Source organism: Ursus americanus, chromosome 4 (genome assembly GCF_024610735.1).
Source record: "Ursus americanus isolate L20-20 chromosome 4, mUrsAme1.1.p, whole genome shotgun sequence".
NCBI lineage: Eukaryota > Metazoa > Chordata > Mammalia > Carnivora > Ursidae > Ursus > Ursus americanus.
The window spans coordinates 24,443,970-24,451,932 of NC_142130.1; positions in this window are offsets into that span (position 1 = coordinate 24,443,970).

The window sequence follows — 7,963 nt, forward strand, 5'->3', positions numbered from 1 at the left end:
AGATAAAATTTTTAAAAAATATGTACAAGGTCTATATAAGAACAACCACAGAACTCAACTGATAGAAATTTAAAAAGATCTAAATAAATGGTGAAATAGTCCATGTACATGGATTGAAAACTCAATATTGTCAAGATATCAGATGTTCCCAACTTGATCTAAAAATTCAAAGCAATCTTAATCAAGGGATTAGTGATCCCAAAAAGTTATTTTGTGTATATCAACTAAGTAATTCTAAAGTTTCTATGGAAAGGCAAAAGAGCAAGGATAACCAACATGATATTAAAGAAGAACCAAGTTGGAGGATCAACATTACCTAACTGTAACACTTACTATAAAGTTACAGTAATGAAGACAGTGTGACACTGGAAAAAAAATAAAATAAAATAAGACAAATATACCAATGGAACAGAAGAGAGAGACCAGAAATAGGCTCACACAACTGTAGCCAGCTGATCTTTGACAAAGGAGCAAAAGCAATTCAATGGAGAAAGGAGAGTCTTTTCAACAAATGGTGCTGGAACAATTGGACTTCCACATGCAAAAACACCAAAAAACAAAAAAACAAAGAAAACAAATTTAGACACAACTTTATACCTTTTACAAAAATACCTAAATATAACCCCAAACTATACAACTCCTAGCAGATAACATAGGAAGAAACGTTGGTGACTTTGAGTCTGACAATGACTATTTAGAAACACCAAAAGCACAATACATGAAAGAAAAAATTGGAAATAAGACTTCATTAAAATTAAAAACTCCTACTCTATGAAAGACACTGTTAAGAGGGTGAAAATATAAGCCACAGACTGGGAGAAAATATTTGCAAAACACATATCTGATAAAAGACTGTTATCCAAAGTATACGAAGAACTCTTAAAACTCAGGAAACAAGCAACCCAACTTAAAAATGAGCAACACATTTGAACAGACATTGCACCAAAGAAGATATATATATGGCAAAAAAAAAAAAAAACAACAACAAAGAAATAAACAAAAAACTAGTTTTTTGTGAAAAGACACTTAGCAACATCTGTAATAGTGAATTTCAAATTAATACAATAATGAGATACCGCTATGAACCCATTAGGATGACCAAAATCCAGAACACTGACAACACAAAATGCTGATGAGGAAGTAGAGCAACAGGAACTCTCATTCATTGTTGGTGGGATTGCAGGTTGGTACAGCCACTATGGAAGACAGTTTGTCAGTTTTTTACAAAAATAAACACGCCTTTGCCACATAATCCAGCAATTGCATTCCTTGGTATTTTCTCAGATGAGTTGAAAACTTTTGTCCACACAAAATTCTCCACATGGATGTTTATAGAAAACTTTTTCATATTTCATGTTAAACTTAGGAAGCAACTGAGACGTCCTTCTATTAGAGAGTGCTATATAAACTATGGTTCATCCATACAATGAAATATTTTTCAGTGATAAAAAGAAATGAACTATCAAGCCATGAAAAAATACAGAGGAAACTTAAATGCATATTGCTACATGGAAGAAGCCAATTTGAAAAGGTTAAATACGACATGATTCCAACTATATGATATTCTGGAAAAGGCAAAACTATAAAGACCATAAAAATACTAGTGATTCATGGAGAGGAAAGGAGGGGTGAATTGGTGGAACCCAAGAGATTTTTAGGGTCGTTAAACTATTCTATATGATACTGTAATGGTGGCTATATGTGTGTGTATATATATATGTACACATTTGTCAAAATCCATGGACGATACAACACAAAGAATCATCCCTAATGTGAACTATACAGACTTTATTTAATACTAATGTATCAATATTGACTCATCAACTATAACAAATATACCATATCAACACAAAAAATAAAAATAGGGGAAAACTTGGGGGGAGAGGACAAGGGGATATATGGAAATTCTGTACTTTCCACTCAACCTTTCTCTAAATGTAAAACCACTTTTAAAAACTGCATATTAATTTTTAAATTCTAATTATTGATAAAATATGTGATGACAAAAGCATGGTTTTAGTAGCATGGTCTCAAAAATTATGTTTGACTAATCACAAGAGCATCATATACACTTAAGAAATAAAAGTACATATGAGTAAAATATACCCATCTTTTCCTCTAGACAATCTCGAGCACACATTGATTCAGAGATTCTTTTGCAGTAATTCCATAGGCTTAATAGAATCCAGAGTCTGGGAACCATTGCTGAAGGATTCACAGACATTTCTCAATTAATGAATGAAGTCTGCTCCCTTGGAAGATGAGGAGAATGCTAACCACAGGTCAGTGCTGTTAATGACAAATCTCTCCACATTCTAGGAGACCATAACATCTTTCTTATTATATAGAAGGAAGGGACTCTCCCCCCTTTTTAATGCTTTGGCACCTCATTTCTGTTCTAGGCCAAAACTTTTGTCACCTTTAGACTGGGTATAGGAAAGAGCTACAGATAGCGATAGGAAAGATCTTGGGATGCCACCCTATCTGAACCACTCTCCAGTTTGGCCTCATGCCGCATTTTTTTTCATGTGCACCTTAAGTATGAGCCCTAAAAGCAGAACTTTAGAATGAGTCAACATAGCTCAGGGTTGAAGAAGAAAAGAGAGGCTGTCTGGTCCATCCATAGTGATATAGCGCCTGAAAAATTATTAAAAGACACCCCAAAATCATGGTGTTCTGGAGGAATGAAGTATATATTATGAACAACAAAGCTTTCACCACATTTATTAATCCACAGTATTTATTCATTCAGCTCCAGCTCTGTGCAAGACACCAACAGTCCTGCACACTGGCTCTCGTCTAGGTGATAAAAACGTTCTTTTCATGCTGTTCCTTGTAAACTCGAGCACACACTCTGTTGAGCACACTGTTTGCACCCTGCTCTACCTCTAGTCCCAAAGCCTCTACTTCCACTTGTTGGTCAAAACACTGATTCTACCTCTGGAATGGTGAAAGGCCTGGAAACAGTGCCATGAGAAAAATTAAAGGAACTGGGAAGTTTTAGCTAGTGTCCAGAGAACCCACTAGAAATGATCCTCGATTTCACAGATCTGAAGGACCATCATAGGGAAGGAGGGTTGGATATTTTGTGTATGCAGAGCCAGGAACCAGAATTAAAAACTAGTTCTGAAAGTGACAGAGAGATTGTCAAGGATGACATCACTGATGACTGTCACTGATGTCATCTTAGCCAGAGAAAGGACTTTTTAACAGTGAGAAGCTTCCAAGTATGAAATAGACTGTATCAATAGGTAGTGTGCTCCCTAAGATGTATTCAGAGGTCAGATGATCAACAGAGAATTTGTAAAGGATATATATATATTTTTTTTAACAAGCTTGGAAATAGTGGGGTTAATCTTAATGACTTTACTTCCCACTCCAAATCTGTTTTTATGAGTGTTGGTTGTGTCCATTGATTCCTGCATTACAGATTAGATAATTCTCTACTTTACTTCTATTTATCTACACATCTTTAGAGTTTAGACAGTGCTTTCAATTGCATGAGCTCATTAACTCCTCAGGACAGATGTTTGAGAAAATTAATAGAATTATTACAGTCATTTAATAGTTGAGGAATCTGAAGAAAGGAAAGGCTGAGAGAAGCAAATCAATGATAAAATCAAGGCAATTATCAGACTCCAATGGGGTCCCACTCTTCAGACTATGGAATCACAGGCCAAGAACATTTGTCTCATTCTCAGAATGAAGAGTTGAAGAGTATCAGATTCCAGACGAGAGAGATATGTTTTCTGAGGGGCTAAGAAGCTGTCACTGATATCCAATATTGGGCATGAAAAAAAGCAGAAAATACTGTCTTTGAAGTTAATGGATCAGCTTCTTCTCACTCACATCATGCTCCAGGGTGAGAGGATGATGACCACCGATCAGGTGTGGAGCAAGGCTTCTGCCCCAGGAGTGGGAAAGAAAGAAGAGAGAAGGTAGTAGTCCTGGGATGATGTGAATTCAGAAAGTCCCAGAGGGTGAGCAGGAAATCAAGAACCACTTGTTTGTTCCTGTAAGAATGTTTTACATCTGGAAGTGCAGTCAAACGTCCCCCAAAAGGGGTACAGACTGAACAAACACAAAGAATTCCCAAAGGCTGATGAAGGGATTAACTCCTGTATAATAATCTTGTTGTATTCTTCTCCACGGTCTTTCATCTGTAGATCTCAGCAGGCTTTGCAAACATCAATTAAATGTTACAGCATTCCTTTGAAGTAAGTATTATTAGGTCCATTTTCCAGACGAGAAAACTGAGAGTCTAAGGGGCTTGCCAGGGGCTACCCAACCAAGATTCTAGGAGACCAAGTGCTTCCAACTTCAGTTGTGCAGAGCTCTGGGTCTCACAGAGAGAGCCTGAGACAATCTGACAGTGTTGTTCCCAGGCTCTGAGAAGGACCCTAAAAGCATTCCCCCCACAATGCTCCACAAGCTCTGTAGAAACCTGGAAGGGCTTTTCCCTGAAGGTGCTGGGTCCAAAAACCGCAAGACTCCATGAATCATTCCTCAGCCTTCCAGTGGGATGTCATTTCTCCTCTTCAAAGCTGTCAACAACCATTGTTGCTACTTCTTTTATGCTCTACCTTGGGTCATAATTATTTATGTTGGCATCTGGTTTTTCTCTTAAGACTTCAGACAAGGATCTTACATTATCGTTTATGCTTGGTACAAACACAAGGTAAGAAGTAAATATGTTTTTTAGTTTATTTGAAGTGCAGTTGGTGGGAAAAAGTCAGAGCTGCAGATAGCTTCTACAAGGTGCAAGGACCAAAGTTGGTAACGTTTGTTTTCCCCAGAGACAACAATAAGGCCTGCCTACAACCCATGTTTTCATGTGAATAAAGGCACTTCTGGGTTTTCATGACTGCCAAAATCTCTCTTTTTACCCTAGGAGCCAACATTCAGTTGGGAGGTTCAAGCCTGGTCAACATTCAGTGAAGGAGCTTCATGTAAAGCCAGATGTGTGATAAGCATTTATGGTAATAACAGGCCCTTCTTATGAGTGTCATGCTTTATAATTTTTACAAAATATTTTATAAGCACTTTCAAATTTGGTTCTATTAAGACAGCATACAGTGGACAATAGGAAGGTCATTACCTTATTCTGTTGACCAATTTCATCAAGGTTAAGTGGCCTGCTCTCAGTCACACAGTTATTAAATAATAGAACCATGTTAGGAACCAAGAAACCTGGAGAAAGAGAAGAATGGCCACTCTCTATATTCCACAACTTCCTTTCCCTTTCTGGCCTTCCAAAACTGGACTTTTCTTTGTGCTTTCTTCTTTGCCCACCTCTGATGCTTGCAACCTATATCTCGGCAAGATCCATACTGGTCCACTTTTGGTCCTTTTAAGCCCTCATCACCCTATGGGCAGTGCTTGTCCAACTGGAAATTCAGAGCTCACCTGAACGTGATTTGACTTTCAAGGAAGGGTTGAACAGAAGGTGCAATTTTGCTTCTTCAGGAACCCACTCCCAAAAAAACTTAAAAGAAGAAAGTCTGCATTAGAAGTGTCATTTAAAAATCCATTTGGATATTTTGGTGCAGTTGACCAAGCCCAAGATAGAGATATGCGAGACTTGGGTTATAGTCTGGGTGCCACCGACCAACGGCGGGTCCTTATCTTCATTTCACAGATATTTAATGAGCACCTACTATATGCTAAATATTGTGCTAGGTGCCAGGGACACAGAAATGAAAAAGATTGGTTTCTTACTCTTGAGGAATGAACACTGTATTATGAGACAAGACAGACAAGCAAGCAGACCAAAACATTACAGTATGATGTGTACTTTTATGGCAATGTAACCCTGCTGAGTCTTCCCAGAGGGGGAAATTCGAGCCAGTGCTGACCCCTTCTGAGCGCAGGGCACCGTGGGGTGGCATAGTGTGCACGAAGCCAGTCTTGCCAACGAGATCCTGACGGTTGCATAGTTTCTCTCTTGAGGGGAGTGTGAACACAAGTGGGGACAATTAGTGCTGCAGAGATGGAATCTCTCAGAGACCCAGGATGAGCTGAAGCCAGCAGACAGGAGGAGCCGTGGGATAGGAGAAAAGTAGAGTGGGGCGGTCACTGGGCACTGCAGGAAGAAGTAACAGCCACAAGGACAAGCTGAGGCAGGCAGTGCCCGTGATGGGAGAAGCAGCGGTGGGCCTCCATGGACAGGGGGATGGCCAGACGTCATAGCGGCCGCTTCCAGAATGGCAACCCACCTTTTCTCATAGTCTAAGTTCCAGCCTCAAAGCCACCAAGAGGCCTTACTCTTGATTTCTCCATTCTATTCAACTCCCATAGCCTGACATAAACAGCATTTCTCTGACTCTTGCAAACTGGACAGAATGAATCCAAATATATAAAAGTGTTTTACATACTTATAAAACACCATGCTTTATGCAAGCGAGACTTGCAGCTGAAAGACTCCACTAGCAGCCAAAACAAAGACAAAATTAGTCTTGCAGGTGGGTGAGGATGTAGGCATGGGCTACTCTTGACTGTGCTGTCAGCACCTTTCAGAGGCTCCTCCAACAGTACAATCATTGGGCCCCCAAACCCCTGCCTACTCTTCAGACACGGCCTCTGTTCAAACAGGAAGCACTGACTACTTGATAATTGCGTGGTGATAACCCAAGGGTTGACCAACCCACTCCATGTTATTCCACAACAAGCTTTCCATCCTAAGCCTTTGGGCCAATCTGCTTTATTTTTCTCAACTCATTAGCATGCCATCAGTAATTACAGATTAAACATCAGCAGTTTTTCGCCCTCTAATAACCCTAATATTCTAGCTATCTACGAAGATAATTAACCTTCGTAAAGGAAAGTGCCCCAGGAAGTTTTCCTCCACACAATAGACCATTATCTTTGTTAATCACCTTTTTCTTTTATTCTAGTATTAGCGTTGGGGTTAGTCCTCCTGTACAGGACAGTGATGGCCACTCCCTGTGATGCTCTCGCCATCCTAAATCTCATATAATAGTCATTATCGTCCCCAGCATGCCTCCAAGAAGTTGCTTTATTCGTGCTACGTGACAATCAATTCCAGAGACCTCCCAGACAGCAAAGTGCTCACAAGCCTCTCAGGCAGATCAGACGTGCCTTCTCCCGTGTCCTGAGGAGGAAAGAAGGAAAGTGACCTGGCCAAGGTCTTGGAGCAAGGTGAATCCCCTCTCTTCAGACCCACCCAACTATACTCCAGACACAATATGACTTTAATTTTCTCCATGATGTTTGCGGAGTGCCCACCACGTGCTGGTCCTCTGCTAAACCCCGGACATTCAGGCATGAAGAGGAGGAGAAAAGACAATGCCAAGTTCCCAACCAGGGCCAGATTCAGCTATCCATGCTACTGAAAGTGATTCTTTTGTTCACGCATCCAGGAAGTATCTAGTAGACACCTGTGTTGGGCCCTTTAAGGACCTTCTATGTAAATCTCATCTTCTCTATGAGCACTACTCCAACCCACCCCCCCCAGGGGAATTAAACTCTTCTTCAACAAACAGTCCCATGCCCTGCCAAGAGTCTGTTTGCACTTCTGCCCTTCATTACAATCCCTTGTTGCTGTAAGAGCACTTCTGACCCGGCTCCGTATGCCCGGCAACAGTGCCTGGCGCATGGGGGGCCCTGTCAGTGCTTGTCGAACTGAATATATGCGAGATGTATGAGGCACCTTATAGGGACAGGTGGGAGTCCTATTACCTATGGTCCTGGCTGTTAAATAATGAAAATGCCTGAAACCAACCACAGCAAAGTAAATGTTCCCAAGATCTTTTGGTGTCTGTGCACCTCCTAAGACCCAGGCTGATGTACCCCTTGTGTTCCCGGGCTCTCTTAAGCAGGGTCACGCTCCTCCTTTCCTGTTGAGATCATCTCACCATGAGCTATCACATTGATCCTCTTATCTCAGCCCCTCAGAAAGCCTGTGAGATAGGCCCAGAAAGGATGTTTATCCCAATCATCCCCA